The following is a 16,683-nucleotide window of genomic DNA, read 5'->3' as shown; positions in this document are numbered from 1 at the left end:
AAACATCGGTGGGATATCACATTCCACTGCCTTTAGGACACGCTCACAGTTCTATGCCCATAAGAGAAATCAGACTGAGCCAGAGTTAATTCTGAGGCAGAGACTTCCTAGCTGTTTTGGAGGGGAATATACCCTTTGCGTTATGATCTTTACAATGAATCCCGGGAAGGATGCAAGCTTGTGACACTTTTTGGCCTCTGACTCCTGAAGTTTGTACCTGGGACAGAACTGATTAAGTCACCCGGGAGGGCAAGAGAAAAATCAAGAGTCATTCTGGAGACAATGCACGGTATGGATCTTTCCCGGAGGGCAGGGGGCCCCAACTCAGCTTCCCCAGGCATAGGAAGGGCCTGGCAGTTTTGAGCTGAGAGCAAATGTACCATTCGACTAATACCCCGTATCACTTCCAAAGTATGTTGCTGCTGCTTTGAGCCCATTACCAATACCTTAACCTGAAAGAGTATCCCCTGCTCCAAAGCTAGCCCCAGAGGGGACCGCTAAAGTCACAGAGAATGCTAATTGGCTCCACAAATCTACCCCGTTGCTAGAGAAACACAATGGCCATGAGTAGCAATTTGAGGGAAGACCTCCCCTCTGCTTCTCTTAAATGTGTCTGTTAACAGTTCCCAGGGAAGAGGACGATGGGACAGAACCACGGAGACAGGACTAGAGCCCGGCAGTGGCTGACAGGGCAGCTATCATGCCCCAGGGCCCGTATTCTAGCAGCTCGACCAACTGTGGCCCCCGGGGGCCAAATCCTGTGCATCATCTGCTTTTGTCAATAAAGTTTTTTTTTTTTTTTTTTTTTTGACAGAGAGATCACAAGCAGGCAGAGAGGCAGGCAGAGAGAGAGGAGGAAGCAGGCTCCCTGCTGAGCAGAGAGCCCGATGCGGGGCTCGATCCCAGGACTCTGAGATCATGACCTGAGCCGAAGGCAGCGGCTTAACCCACTGAGCCACCCAGGCGCCCCTTGTCAATAAAGTTTTATTGAAAAGCAGCCATACCTGTTCGGTTACGTACTGTCTGGCTGCTTTCCTACTATGATAGCAGGAACGAGCATGGCAATATTACCCATCTGGCCTGCCTAAATATTTCTATCTACCCCTTTCAGAAGAAGTATGCAGACACCAGCTCTCCAGCATTAGGAATTTAACAAGTTCCCATCCCCTGGTTTGGTTCAGGTGTCCCTGCCCCCAGCGCCCCCATCTGGCCCGGTAACGGTCTGGAAAAGAAACTGTACCTGGCCGCCCCCTTCCTGCCCTTGCTCCATCTCCCAAGCATCACACACCCAGTTCCCCTACAGAGTGCAGGCCTTAAGAACTGAAAACGGACTCTTAAATCCTCATGAGCACTCTGTACATTGGACACGGCTCTCATTCTCGTTTTGTACGTGAGGGAAGGGACTATTTGCAACTTGCCCGACTGGCTGGTGGTGAAGCTGGGATGTGGCCGTGCACCCACGGCCTGGGCGGATAGTTCTACTCGCCACTTCCAAGTAGCTACAGAAGCCCCCCTGACCCCCCATCACTCTGTCCCCATGAGCACCGCCGCCTGGCTTTGTACCACAAGATCTGGCTCCATTCCCAACAACTCCCGCCCAGCTACAAGGATCTAGAAGAGCCATGTCACCTCCAAAGAGCCATCTCAAGTCTGGCCAGCAGCCCATCAGGTGGCAAGAAGTCACACAGAAACAGGGACAGTAAGTAGGGCCATAGGGCACTGAGAGCTCAAGGCAGCAGGAGGTAGGAGGTAATGGGGTAGAGATGAGAAAAGAGATACTAAGAAGGGAGAGCTGAGTCTGTATTGGGTCATAGCACGGTGCCTGGTGACACACAGGGCTGACATTATATCCTGGTCTATGAAGGGGAAACTGCCAGTTCTGACATCTGGTTCCAGGCTTTCCTACCTGCCCATGCACCTTGTGAGAAATCACCCCCGTGAAGCACAGTTCCTGCTCCTGTCACCCAACTGAACCCCCCTGATGTTCACCTTTCCCCTTCTTTCTGTCCAGAGGCCCTTCGAGAATCCAAGCAGCTTCTCAGATGCCTTTTCTGAGCACTGGCCCCCAGCCAGGCACCATATACGAAGTGACTCCAAGGTATCATTTGCTGGGTACAGACCATCTCCCCATAAGGAGGTATTCTCCCTGCCCTTTAACAGAAAGAGAAGCTGAGGCTTGTCGCTCTAACATTCTCGAGCACACACCAGGTACCAGGGGCCAAAATAAGCCCTGGCACGTGCTATCCCACGGAAGCTTCAGAAATGACTTGCAGTGCAGGGACTACTACTGTCCCAGCCACAAAAGAGGCGGGGAAAGCTCGAGGATGTTTGGTAAGTCATCTGGGGGAGGTAGTGAACTTGTACTTGTCTGATTCTTTTTTTTTTTTTTTTAAGGATTTTATTTATTTATTTGTCAGAAAGAGAGAGAGAGAGAGAGAGCGAGTGAGCACAGGCAGACAGAGTGGCAGGCAGAGGCAGAGGGAGAAGCAGGCTCCCCACAGAACAAGGAGCCCGATGTGGGACTCGATCCCAGGACGCTGGGATCATGACCTGAGCTGAAGGCAGCGGCTTAACCAACTGAGCCACCCAGGCGTCCCGTCTGATTCTTAAACTTGCTATAGCATACAGCCAGTTATTTGGCTAAAAGGTAAACCGAAGAGCATTTAGCTCCCCCTTCTCTACTGGAGGTGGGAGAGTCCGAGGGGTATCGCCCTCTTTGCTCATAGGAGCCTAGGTTGAGATGGAAATGGATACGGGGGAGCCGGTTTTCCATAAAACTCTTGACAAATATTTCTGTTCTTTTTTTGCTAGAAACAGGATAGGGCTGTATTTCCTATGCCCCACAAATTAGGCACAGCCAAGCGACTTGCTGTGGCCAAGAGCAGTGATCAAAACCAAGGCACAATTTGCCATATTCCCCTTTCCTCCACAGCCTCCAACCACACTCCCGATGCTCAAGGTCCTGTCTCCCTGAGCGAGGCTAGCGTAGAGCAGAGATCAATTCTTGAGGGGCAGAAATAAACCTCTTACACTTCCTGTCACTGACACGTGGGGATCTCTGTTACTGCAGCACCGTTTAACTCACTCTGACTGGAACAGGAGCCCACCTGACTGGCTTTCTTCCTCCCAGCTCTCCTCAGACACAGGAGCCAACTTTTGGGTGGCATTCTTTGGTTTGCTTTGTTTCTTGGCTTCGTCAGAAGACCAAGAATCAGCTGGATGAGTACCGATGTCCAAAAACATGAATTTAAATTCCATCCCAAAGCTAGGAGTTACCACAAAGGCAGAGACTAAGAGTCTGTCCTCGCAGTCATCTTCATCCTCTCTCATAAGACACAGCCCAAGTATTATTCTTGGGTTGCTCTCTTTCCTTGTTAATGGAGGACTGCAAATCTGGCCCTGTGCAGAAAATCTCCACAATCCACCGATTTCAAAAGCTCACGCACTCTGCCACTTTCTGGCAGAACTTGTCCAAGCAAAACCAGACACAGGAAACACTACAATCAATGAAGCTAATGTGACCATCAGAGAGTGGCCGATTCCTCTGGTTAATTTGTGATATCAGGACCAGGCGCCACCATCGATTCTAATATAACTTTTGATGAATACACGTCGTCTACTCAGAGAGGCCTCCACAATGGGGATGATTAGCTCGGTGTGGCCCTGTGGCCTTCCGCCTGGCCCCAGACACTCCACAGCCGCCACGGGAAATCAGATGATTTGAGTGTAAGAGGGAAAGGAAAAATTTGTCTTCAGGAATGAAGAGTTCACAGATATTAGACAGCTTCCAGAAAAGTCAGTGAGGGGCACAGTCAGCAAGGACCAGACATCTTTCAGAGGCCCAGAACCTCCTGGCTCACTGAGGCAATTCTGGTTCCTAGAGAGTTGATGCATTCTCCTTCACAATGCCCCCACTCTGTTCGTTCTCTTTTAAACTTATTTAAGAAGGCACGCACGAGTAGGGGAGAGGAACAGAGGGAGAGGGAGAAGCCGACTCTCCACCGAGCAGGGAGTCTGACTTGGGGCTTGAGCCCAGGACTCTGAGATCATGACCTAAGCCAAAGGCTGATGCTTAACCCACTGAGCCGCCCAGGTGCCCCTATTCTTTTTTAAATTTTATTTTATTGTGTAAGGACATTTAACATGAGACCTACCCTCTCAACAAATTTTTGGGTGCATGATTCCATACTACTACCTACACGTTTGACAGCGTACGGAACATCTCGACAACGTGTTCATCTTGTATCATTGAGACTTGATGCCACTTGATTAGCAATTCCCTACTTCCCCCTTCCCCCAACCCCCAACAACCACGGTTTTACAGATTCTGAGTGTGAATATTTTAGCTGTCTCATGTAAGTGGGTTCCATGTGGTATTTGTCTGTGACTAGCTTATCTCATCTTGCATACTGTCTTCTAGGTCCATCCACACTCTTGCACTTGGCACGATTTCCTTCCTTTTTCAAGGCTGAATAATATTCCGCTGTTTGCCACATTTTCTTTAGCTATCCATCCCTTGATGGGCCTAAGATATCCCTTCACCTTCCTGGAAATTCTTCACCTGCACACCAAAGGTAAATAGGTCTCTGCTCTTCTTTCTCCAGAGAATCAAGACCCAGAAATGCAAATCCAGGTTGTCTTTCCTACGCAAACCAATCTTGGGAGGTTTCTAGGCAAATACATGTAAGATAACCATCATGTCCTCAGCACTTGCACACCCCGCTACTCTATGCCTTGTACCCTTCATCCTCTCAAACACTCAGGGAAGCAGCAAATAGTAGTCCTAATGAAGGGGAGGAAACAAAGGCACAGGGGAAGTTAAATGACCAAGGTCATGTTGCTAGAAATGAAGTGCTTCAAACCCCCTGTGCCTCAGTGACCCCATCTGGAAAATGGGAATGATGATGATACTTACCTCATGAGTATTTTAGTGAGGTCAGTGCATGTCAGACTTCCGGAACGTGCCTGCCACCCCAAGCAGAAAGAATAATAACCACAGAACCCAGATTAGGTTTGCTACCAATTAACACTGGGCCTCAACCATTCCACCCCTGATGGCCTCCGCCTGGAGGACAGGCTGGTCATTATTTCCTCATTACGATCGACTAGCTGTGTCCCCTTTATTTTTAACCAATCCGACACTCTCACCTTGAGTTATTTATGTAAATGCAACCCTTTGACTTATTTTATTTTAATGTACTTATTACAATGATTGTACATTCAAATGTTTGCTTGAGAGCTCCTGAACTCTAATTGCTCTGCTGCTGTCTTACCTCTAAGCTGCTGCTAGGATCCATTTTTATTCTAGAGAAATAATTAAATGCAATAATGTCCTCCATTCCCATTCAACCTTGGGCACGTTTAGAGCCAATTTCAATCAGGTAGAAATATGCTAAACACAATATGGCTCTGAGAGGCGGGGTATGTGACCCAGTACGTGACTGAACCCGGGTTCCTTGTCCTGTTCTGGAGAGTCGGGAGGTGGGTGGCTGTGTTTTTTTAAACTATCTACTCACTGATAAACCTTTGTTCTTTTGTGTGTGTGTGTGTAAAAAGAAGACTGGATGGGGAAGGAGAAGACCCGGGTGCCTGTCTTGTTTTGGAGATTGTCCAATTTTCTCGTCTGTAAAATGACAGGTCCTGTATGCGTGTTACTAAACATTCTCTGAATTAGGCATTAATCAATATGATTGACTAACAAAGTTCTGCCATTCCAGCTCATTGGGAAATAATCTGATGGACCCTGAGAGACTGGGGATGGAGGAGTACATGGACACTTCCAGGGGGTGTCACGTCTCCTCCCCGACCCATCCTTTCCTCGTTATCTCCAGCAGCTCTTGGACCCGGGACACATCATTTCATCTCTCTGCCTTAGCTTCCTCATCTAATCGGGTACTCTGAGGCTGGCGTCTACTTCCCAGGAAGTACTGATGAGGCACAGAACAGTCCGGACACACGGCAGGGCGGGGGATGCTGAAGAAACATGCATCTATTAGAAAACCCACGCACGGCGCTTAAACGTCCCATGCTCCGTCCCAAGCCCACTGCACATACTAATCTGTGGAATCCTCATGACAACCCTATGGAGGAGATGCTCCATTTTTCTCCCCAGGTTTTGGAGGGGAGCACTAAGGTTCAGAGATGTGAGGGTCTGAATCCAGATCTAAGAAGGGGAGGAGGCAGGATTTGAACCAGGGAGTCTGGGTCCAGCGGCCACGTCCACCCACACCACACGGCCTCTCAGCAGCTCTGAGGAAGAAGGATGATGCCAAAGGGAAACCCTGGCCAGGCAAGCTGTCCCCACCCGCTGGCTCACCACGACCAGTTTATGGCTTCCTTTTGTGCCACAGAGACGCTCAGCCAGACGAGCGGTGGTTTGCTGCTGAACTCAGTGTCTGAGGCTTCAGTCCAGTCACCAGGGTGACCAAGGCCATTGGGAGGGACACTGGGGGAGAAGCCCACACCTGCTTCCAAAAGGACCTCAATGCCAGGGTAGAGGAGCAATGGAGGGGCAGTGTGCATGGCTGCACCCAATTAGAATATGCAATTACCCAGGCTGCCAATGCAAATAGACCTAAGCCAGGCCCCTGGCCCATCTCATTGGCACGCATCAAACGTGGCTGGGCTGGCCAGCACTTGAAGCCCGTGGGCCATGCAGGGCATGGGCGGGCCCTTCTTTAATAGAACTCTTAATAATAAGCTTGGTGCAATTTAGTCAACTGAGTTATGGTAACAGGAAACACAGCAGGGGGTCAGGAAGGAGGGGGTCAGGAAGGAGGGCACTGGATTGATAGCGCTGGCTTGGAGTCCAGCCTCTGCCCTGGGATGCCAGGAGAGAGGAAAAGAGAAACTCTCAGAGCCTCAACTTTCTCATTTACAAAATAGGGAGTAAGAGGACTGACTCGGCAATGGCGAGGTAGAGATTAAAGAACAGGGCACACTTACATTTAATTCTATTTAACCAAAGAACACTTAGCATGGTGCTTGGTGTATATTCAGCACTCAGTAATGTGGAGCATGGTGACATTTTTAGTGGGCCCCTCACTGTCACAGGATGAGGAGGCCCTAGTGCTTTGTAAAGGCAGGGAGGCGAGGCCAAGCAAGGTGCAGCATACTCAGATCTGGCCTCTGCCACTTGCTCAGTGGGTGGCCCTGGGCACAACACCTAACTGTGTGACCCTCAGTTTCCCTCTCTGTAAAATGGACATAATAACTAGAGTGCCTCCCTCTTGGGGGCTTCTCTGAGAGTTAAAAGGGTTAATATATGTAATACATTTAGCAAAATGCCGAGAACTTAGTCAATGTTACCTATAATTTATTAAAATAGAGTTGTGGCTTGCAATGGTGGTCTAGAGTGGTGGTTCTCGAAGTGTGGTCTGGGGCTTCCTGCCGGACCCTGAGACCTCAAGGGCGGGGGGATCTTTGGGTCAGGATTTCCATCAAAAGACAAAGACGTCCTGTTCCTTTTTTCTCTCCTTCCCTCACAAGCTCACAGTAGAATTTTCCAGAGGCCACACGAGGTGTGAAATCCCAGCAGATTGAAAGCAGGAGCAAATGTGAGAATCCAGCTGTCTTCTATTAAGCCGGATATCACAATGATTTGCAAAAATGTAAAACAATGGCTCTTTTCACAAGGTTTGTTTTGGTTGTGGAAAACATATATATTTTTCATAGGCCTGTTGACTTGTGTAGAAATGTAACCATGTAGATCATAGTTATTTTAATTAATACACATAAAATTACCTTAAATGTCAATATATAGTAAATTATACACACACACACAGACACACACACATACAAGCTTCCTGGGAGTCCACAATGTTTGGAAGTATCTGGGGGTCCTGAGACCAACAAGTTTAAGAACTCTGGAATAATGCATACTTGTAATCATCAATGCCTTCTCATTTCTAAAATTAAAAGTTTAGGTCTTTTTCTGTTCCAGTGCCTTGCTACAGGCCAAGCCTTTGGATTTATACTTTACTTACATACACGATAAAAACACACAAGATAGGGGCACCTGGGTGGCTCAGTGGGTTAAAGCCTCTGCCTTCAGCTCGGGTCATGATCTCAGGGTCCTGGGATCAAGCCCCGCATCGGGCTCTCTGCTCCGCAGGGAGCCTGCTTCCTCCCCTCTCTCTCTGCCTGCCTCTCTGCCTACTTGTGATCTCTCTCTCTCTGTCAAATAAATAAAATCTTAAAAAAAAATAATAACACACAAGATAGAAATCTAGGTCAAGCTTAAATAGGGTGCTGTTAACTACTTTTATAGGGAGAGAAGCAGCAGCAGGAGCCCAGATCCCTGAGGGCCTGGGACTGTCCTCAGGGAGGGAGAGGGACCTGTTGACAAAGCTTCCCCTTAACCAAATTCTAGCCAGGCTCCTGGGAGCCCGTCCTCAACGAGGCCTCAACCTTGGCCTATGCAGTCAAATGCTCTACCACTCAGCTATACCCCCTCAACCTTGGCCTATGAAGACTGGAACAAACACGCAGGCTGTGATAGCTTGAGGCCACGCTCTGAAGCTGATACCAGCCCCCCCTTATGTTACCTACCTGAGAAAATTCAGTGCTGCCCAAAGAATTTAGTTTGTTCCAGCCAACCCTCGAGGACAGTGCTCCGGCGTCCTGGCCTCCATGGAAGGTTACAACCTACCTTGGACACATGACCGTCAGCAACCCCAGATCCATCCAGACTAATCCCTTCTTCCTGCTCTCTGCCATTTTGCCCTCCCCTCGCTCCACGGGGCCACCACGGACCCCTCCCTATTCCCTTACCCTCCTCTGAAAATGCACAGTCATCTCTCTATCACTGGAAGTGGAATCCGGTTCGCACTTACCTCCTTCCCCTACTACAACCGTATGCGACCAATTAAAATCGGTCCTCGCGGCTTTGTCTAGCTCCGACATAGCCTAAGCCACATGCCATGGACCTCCACTCCACACGCAGTACCTTGTTCTCAGGGCCCAAGCTCGGGCAGCCAGTAGAAGCACACTCAGAGCCCAACACAGGCTTGGCCCACAAGCTCCTTCCAGCCCCAACAGGCAGATGTGACAGGGACACAGATGGGAACACGTGCCCAGTGCCCCAGGACTGCGGGCAGGTGGGTGGTGGCGGGGGCGGGGGGGAGGGAGATCTATACCTGTGTCTTCTGCTGTTTCCTTGCTGGACAGTGTAAGAGACAGATGTGCGTAGAGAGCCGAAGGAGGAAGCAATGATGGTGGAACAGGACCAGAGGAAAAGGGAGGCAAGCAAGTCCAAGTGCAAGTGGGAGCTAGAGGAGGGAAAAAGGTAAGCTGACCCTGCCGCCATGGGGTTATGTGCCAGGCACCCCACCAGGCACTTCCCTGGCGATGGCTTATCCAGCCCTCCCAACAGTCTCAACACGTAGGGTGGGGGTCTGCGAACAGCAACCCAATGAAGCTCTATTGGAACATGGCCATACCCGCTGGGGAGTAGAGTCTCTAACACGGCACTGGCCTGCCAAACCGAAATCTGGCCTTTGCAAAAAAAAAAAAAAAAAAAAAAAAGTGGCAACTGCTTCAAATGAGCAAACTGGCCAGCATGTAGAAAGGGTCTTTAGGGGGAGGCCTTCTAACTGGTTTAAAAAAAATGCCTGAGGTTGGCCCCTTCTGAAATGCCATTTGCACATAGCCTGCCTACCCTTGCAACATTCTATCCCTTCACACAGAAGCCCCCGGGACCCAAAGATGGAGACACAAAGGAGGAAAGAAGATGGGGCGGGGGGATGAGCAACCCAATCTTGCTTCAATGACAAAGCCTTCTGGATACCTCCACAACAGGCCCCCACGGTGACACAGCTGACACTTGGGTAGGCTGACGTCTGTTGTGGGGGTGTCCTCTGCATGGTGGGCTATTTAGCAGCATCTACGACTTCTACCCATGAGAGGCCAGAAAGACTCCTCGTGAAAACCAAAACATGTCTCTAGACATTGCCAAGTGCCCCCGGGGTGCGGGAGCGGGGTGGGGGGGGGGGCGCACACAAAATCACCCTCTATGGAAAAGTCCGGCTCTGGGGGGCACGGGCTCTAGAGGGTGATGCTAGCAGGCCTCCCCTGCTTGAGCCCCATCAAGGAACAGCAGCACTGCGTGACCAGACAAAGCAGTCAGAACAGCAGAACTCAGCCAGGAGGAAGATGGACAGCCAGAGAAGGGCCTGATTAACCAAGCAATGGTGCTTGTGAGGGGGAGGAGGAGGGCGCAGGAGGTGGTCAGGAGAAAGTAGCCCCTGCTTGGGGGAAGTGGGAGGGGGGTTAGGGTCCCCTGCTGGGCAAGGAGAGGCGTGGTCAATCAGAGCATGGACCATCCCTGAGTGGATGGCACATCCCTTCATTTAAGGCAGAGGTCACCCCCGGGTGCCCCAAGTTTCCATCAAATGCAGAGATACTTGGTTTGCTCTGTAGAGACTTTTCATCTGTTGGGTTTTAAATCCCGGCCAACATTTCAAATTCTGGAGATTTCATCTACAAATGTGGACTTCCACCCTGTCTGGGAAATATCAGGGGAGTGGACAGAGCTGGACTTGGATTTCCAGGTGTGAGACTGTTTGAGGCCGAGTAGTGGCCAGTGGTACCGAGAAGGGGTACCCATTCCACAGAGCATCACAGGTCCCACCAAGCCCAGACCATGTCCCCTTACTCACGTGCAGACCATGAGCCTGTAAGGCACCACTGCTTGGAAACAAGGGCTCAGGATCATCAGATAACTAGGTACTGAGCCCCGCCTCCAAGATCTCAGAACCCTTGAGCAATCCTTTTATTCCAGGTTTTCCGTGGAAGCAGGACGGCCCCTCATGGGTGTCCTGAAAACGTGTGGTTGTATTTCTGATTGCCCCAAGGACTGGAGGATGCTCGTGGCAGTTAGTGGGTGGGAGGACCCCAGACCCCTAACAACGCATGGGGAACACACACTGCTGAGCAATTTAAAAACGCCCTATGTCCTTAGGACATGTCTCTAAGATGTCAGGTGGGTGAGCAATTCATTTTTAATTATGGGCACCAAGAACCTAACTCACATGGACCTAAGACACAGAGTCCATTGGAGTGATTTTAATGGAACTGAATATTCGAGGAAAGTAAATACTGTTTAATTCAGGTGGAAATTTTTACGTCATTCAGTGTCTGACCACAGTTTCAGGGAATCCCATCATCACATCCACACAAGCTGTGGAGATGAGTCACCTACCCACACACCTGCTCTCCACCTACGTCTGTAATTAGTGAATTCTTGAGGATTCAATACAGGGCCCCTGACCTCTGCGTGTGACTTTTAGCCCCTCCAAGGGGGACCCATCTGGGGTACCTGGGTGGCTCAGTTGGTTAAGTATCTGCCTTTGGCTCAGGCCGTTATCCCAGGGTTCTGGGATTGAGCCCCGCATCGGGCTCCTTGCTCAGCAGGGAGCCTGCTTCTCCCTCTGCCTGCTGCTCCCCCTGCTTGTGCTGTCTGTTTCTCTCCGGCAAACAAAACAAAACAAAACAAAACAAAAAAAACAAAAAAACCATCAGCTGGCAACATCAGCATGCCCTGACATCAGGTTAGTTAGAAATGCAGGATCTCAGGCTCCTGCCAGGGCAAACAGGATGAGAATGCACATTTTGACAAGTTCCTCGGGGTGATTCACCTTGTGCTTCAAAGTCTGAGAAGTCCCAGCCTAGTGCTTTTGTGTGTCTGATCATTTACAGAAGGAAATATACGTGATCTTTATCATAAGCTACTTTTATATATTCTTTCCGTTATTATGAGGACAATATATTGATTGATTTAGAGCTGTGAGTATAAGTAGGTTACAAGTAATGGATTCCATTTCAGGATACATAAAAGGAATATTTTAAAAGATGTGTTGCAGGAAGGGGGTCTGGGTTTGATGGTGTTGAGAATCGCTGGTTTAGTCATTCCACAGACTTTAATTGGGTGCCTTCCTCCTGCCAAGCATGGCAGAGGCCAAGGCCAAGGTGGTAAATTAAGAAATGCTTCCAGCTGCTGGGGGAGTTCAGGCACGGGAGACGCAAGTGGGCACGCATACCTATTACTTCAGTGCATGATGTGCATGATGAGAAGTGATGTGTGGTATGGTTTGGGACTCATCAAGGACCTGGCTCCAAAGAGAGGAGCGGAGGCTTCCCCAGAGAAAGCAATCTCCCAGCCCAATCTAGAGAACAAAGAGCTCATCCATGAGGCAGACAAAGAAACCAAGGGCGGGAGATAGCAGCAAACCACAAACTTGGTAATAACAACCATCATCACTAACATTTATCCTGAAGACGGTGCTCAACACTCAACACATACTGTCTTTAAAGATCCCAGAACGGGGGCTCCTGGGTGGCTCAGTGAGTTAAGCCTCTGCCTCTGGCTCAGGTCATGATCTCAGGGTCCTGGGATCGAGTCCCACATCAGGCTCTCTGCTCAGCAGGGAGCCTGCTTCCCCCTCTCTCTCTGCCAGCTGCTCTGCCTGCTTGTGATCTCTCTCTCTTTTTCAAATAAATAAATAAAATCTTAAAAAAAAAAAAAAAATCCCAGAACGACGTATTAACTAACTCGATGGGGCAGGAGGGCGGGGGCATCCTTTCACAAAGTAGACTGCTGGCAAACCATCACATCACAATGTTAAGTATAATTTTATTTCTCAATTATACTTCGGTAGAGCTGGGGAGAAAAAGTCCCAGAGAACTATTTCATAGATGTCATTAAGTAACAGGTCCCACATCACACACGGTTATTAAAGCCCACCCCACAACTTGTAAGGGGCATTAAGGACCAGCCACCAGCCCTTCTGAATGCCCCACGATTTCCAAGACGACCCCTAGGGGTGACAGCACCACCACCAGAGACCCTGGAAGAAAGCACTGGATCCCTAAGAGCACCAAAAGTCCGCAAGCAGGAGAGCGTCAGCAGGGAGAGGTTGGCTTGAACAACTCAGGTCTAGGGATGAGAGTCCGTCCCGCCTCACGGTCTCAGTCTCGGGTTACTTGAGATGAATCCCAGCTCTGGACCCCAAACCCTGCCCCGCTCTTCATCGTGGTTTTCTTCTCCCACAGCCCTTCTTTACTTCTCCCGCCTCCAGGTCCTGGCCGGCACCCTCTTAACACTGTCCGACTCAGGTCGTCCAGGAAAGGGCCCTTAAGGAGACAAATGGGCCTCCTGTTGATCAAAGACGTCCAGCTTTCAAACCCATCCTTTCCATCTGCTGGGTCCCCGTCCCCAGCCCCGCACCCCGCCACGAGTGAGTACTGAATGACACACTTGTAAGCTCATTACTGCGGAGTCTCTGAAGAAACGTAAATGCTCACAGGGCCAGCGATATAAATAAAGAGAGACGCCTGTAAATAAATAAATATATACACAGCCACACATACACAAACCCAATTAATTTACAGCATCTGAAAGCCTGAGCCACTTGGGGTGGGGAGAGAGAGAAAAAGAAAGAGAAAGGTGCCTAATACTGCCGTCCACGTGATTTCAGAACTGAGCTCCCCAGGCAGCTGACAATAAATTATTTTTACTATGCAGAGGTACAAATGAATATGCTGCTGCCACCCCCTAAATCTCCTTTACGAGCATGTGTTTGCCTGGGCCGCCCCTTCCAGGGACAGGGGCTCCCGGGCAAGTTTTCATTGGCCACGTTCCTGAAGAAGGCTGCGGCTCTGCCGTCCTCCTCCCTGCCAACAGCAGGCGCCCCCACTCGTGCTTCCTGCCTCCTCGTGAGCTCGGCATGACACGGCCACGTGTCCTCCTGGAGGGCCACCGGGAAGAAGGGACAGTACGTCCATCCTGTTGAGGAATGACTGTTACCTTCGGACTCAGGGTCGCCACTGCTGGTGGGAGGGGATGTACCCTTTTCAGCCACACGGTTCACGAGACCCTGACATCAAGCTTTGAGGGAAGATGAAAACCTCATTGCAACCGACTTTAGGGTATACTGCCTAAACATGCCAAAAGGAACATTCTGGTCACGTTCTTCAGGGGTGGTGGGTCTGACGTGCATTTCCCAAACTGCCTAGTGAGGAGGCGGCGATGGGCAGTCACGGCCACTCAGACAAACGGAGTGTGTGACCAAGGGCACCCTCTGGAGAAGCTCTCACAGACCGGAAACCTAGCTCTGCCACTCACTACCTGTGTGACCTTGGGAAAGTTAGTTAACCTCTCTGAGTCTTGGCTCCTTCGTAGGTGACATGCATATAATTGTATCTAAACCCCATAGGGCTGATGAGAAGATGCGCTGACCTCCCCGGGGCAGAAGCACAAGCCAGCGCACAGAGGCTGAGAGTCAATGCGAGGGAGCTGCCACTCCATCCAGAATTCGACCTGCGGGGACATTTCACGAGCAAATTCACGCCCACCAACTGAGTACCGAGGGGGTGCTAGTCCCTGCCCTGAGCAGCAGGCCTAGGTCAAGGACTAAGCCAGATGCCTACCTTCAGGAAGCTCCCATTTTAGTAAAGTGAGACAGACAGCCAGTTCACCAGCTCAATGAAAAGGTAAGAACAGAAAGTGTAGGTGGCGCTGGGGACGCCACGCTGAACGTCACCTGTATGTTTTTATCTACCCATTTACAAGATGAGAGGCCAGAGGCTCCGAGAGGTTATCTCAGCCAGTAGAGGAGCCAGGTTGTGTGGCCCCAGAGCTGAGAGAGCGAGAGGGGTCGGGGGTCTGGGTGATGGGTCAAAGGGTTGTTTCCCCCTCCTCGTGCCCCTCCCTTTTGGGGAAGTGACAGGTGCCACCCAGGCAGGCAGAAGATTCGCTCCTGGACAAGTTCCTTATCTGAGGGGCCGAGCAGGGGCACCTCTCCCGGCATGACCAGCCCTGCCCTGAACTCGTTCCTCTTTACCCTCAAACAGCTCAAGAAACAAATCCAGCTGCAGGTGGTTCTGGGAGACCCGGGGGGACCACAGTTGTTCCACCACTAGGTGGCTCTTTCTGTGAACTTTCGGTGTGCGCGGGGCTCACCTTAACGAGGTTGTGAAGGAAGGCATCTTTCTCTCTGGACAGGACGTGTCTCTGAGATCCTTAGCTTCTGGGGGCCCTCCCGGGGCTCATCAGGTCTCCTGGCTGCCTTACCGCCCCAGGGGGGGTCAGCTTTTCCCATAAGGCAGTATTCCCATCGGGATTTCTCACTTAAGAAGTGAGTCGGCAAGACAGGGACTCCCACGCAGACCACAGAATGGAGATGTCCAAGTCCCTGCAGGCCCCCCAATGACACAGTGCCGCGTACTTTGCCAGCTTTATGATCCAGCCCACCGCCTGTAATCCTGAACGTCTGCTCCATGGGAGAGTGCCTACTGTTTACTCCCCTTGGTGAACCTTCACCTTTATCTTTGATGTGGGGGATATTATTATCCACACTTGATGCAAGAGTAAACTGAGGGTGGGCAGAGGTGGTGATGGGACCCACCCAGCATCACATGGGTGGGACAGGACAGGGTTCAGACGAAGCCCAGGTCTGATTCCAAAGTTTGTGCTCTGAACTTGCCAGCCTCAACTCTCAAGGGAACTTTGGCAGTGTTCGAACTCAGGATAGCAGGGAGAATGGACCGTGAACGTTCCCCTCCTGGCTGAGCCTCGGGAAGAGGACAGAAATTCATCTGTTGCATCCACACGTCTAAAGTCAAGACCAGGAGAATCCTAGCTGACAGCAGGTGTTCAGGGTTTTATACAGTCCTCTGCTCCCCGATGCACCTGTCACCATGGCTGCTGGACCAGCATTTTCTATGCATTCTCCTATACTTGACCCGCCTAACTGCCCTACCAGGAAGCACTGTGGGCCAGTGGGCAGGGGCATGAGCACCGAAGTGGACCACTTGGGTCCTGGTGCCTTTTAAATGCTCTGCGACCTCAGGCAGGCCTCCTGGCTAGAATCTATAAGCCAGTCTCAGGACTGGTATGAGGAACAGATCAGTCCAGGCTGGCCAAGCACTTAGTGCAGCACCCAGAACACAAATCAGAGTTGTTGACAGTATTCCTCTTAGTAATAGGATATCCCTTCTGACAGATGAGTAAACTGAAGCTCAGAGAGGTCAAGACACTTGCTCAAGATCTCAGAGACTGGGGATTTAAACCACGGTGCCTGACTCTGGAACTCAAGCTCATACCTGCTCCCCACCCATAACAGCCCCCTCAAGCCACAGAATGGCACTGAGCTGCCTCTGGTTAGGAGTACAAGACCTAAGAAAAGGGGGCTAGCAGTTTCTCTAGGGGCATCAAAGCCTGAAATTTTAGATCCTCCTTGGGCTCGCTCGCTCTCTGTGGAGAACAGACTGAGGGGGTCAGTTTCCTGAGAGTGTCCAGTTCCATCCATCTCCAGGCTACTGATTGTTCTGGTAGGACAGATGAGGAAGATCAAGAGGGTCAGGCTGGGCCTCCTCAACTTCCCCTTTCATATGTTAATCATCACTTGAGGCCAAATTTCTATGTGCCTGTGGCTACTAGACACAGTTACTAAGTGGGCCCTGCAAGTCTCGGAAGATGACACCCCACCTTTGCTGGGCAGAGCCTCGCATATTATTGGGTACCTTGGCTTCATTCAGACTCCAGGGGTCAGCCTGTCTCCACCCCCTGGGTTTCTGTCCTCTTGCTGTCCCTCTGTCTCTTGTCTCCCTCTCATCCCATTGTCCCGCATCATTCTGTGATCAAAAAGCTGGCTGTGGCCTGGGACATTTATAAAGTTGTTCTGA

The 16,683-nt window shown here is 50.5% G+C and overlaps 1 protein-coding gene across 1 annotated transcript in view; it reads right to left on the bottom strand.

The window, feature by feature from the left end:
- The window catches only part of XYLT1 (xylosyltransferase 1), a 304,182-nt gene that overhangs the window by 132,760 nt on the left and 154,739 nt on the right, over positions 1-16,683 (bottom strand).

Source organism: Lutra lutra, chromosome 18 (genome assembly GCF_902655055.1).
Source record: "Lutra lutra chromosome 18, mLutLut1.2, whole genome shotgun sequence".
Taxonomy (NCBI): Eukaryota; Metazoa; Chordata; class Mammalia; order Carnivora; family Mustelidae; genus Lutra; species Lutra lutra.
The sequence above is the reverse complement of the archived record's forward strand: the minus strand, read 5'-3'. Positions and strand labels throughout refer to the sequence as shown.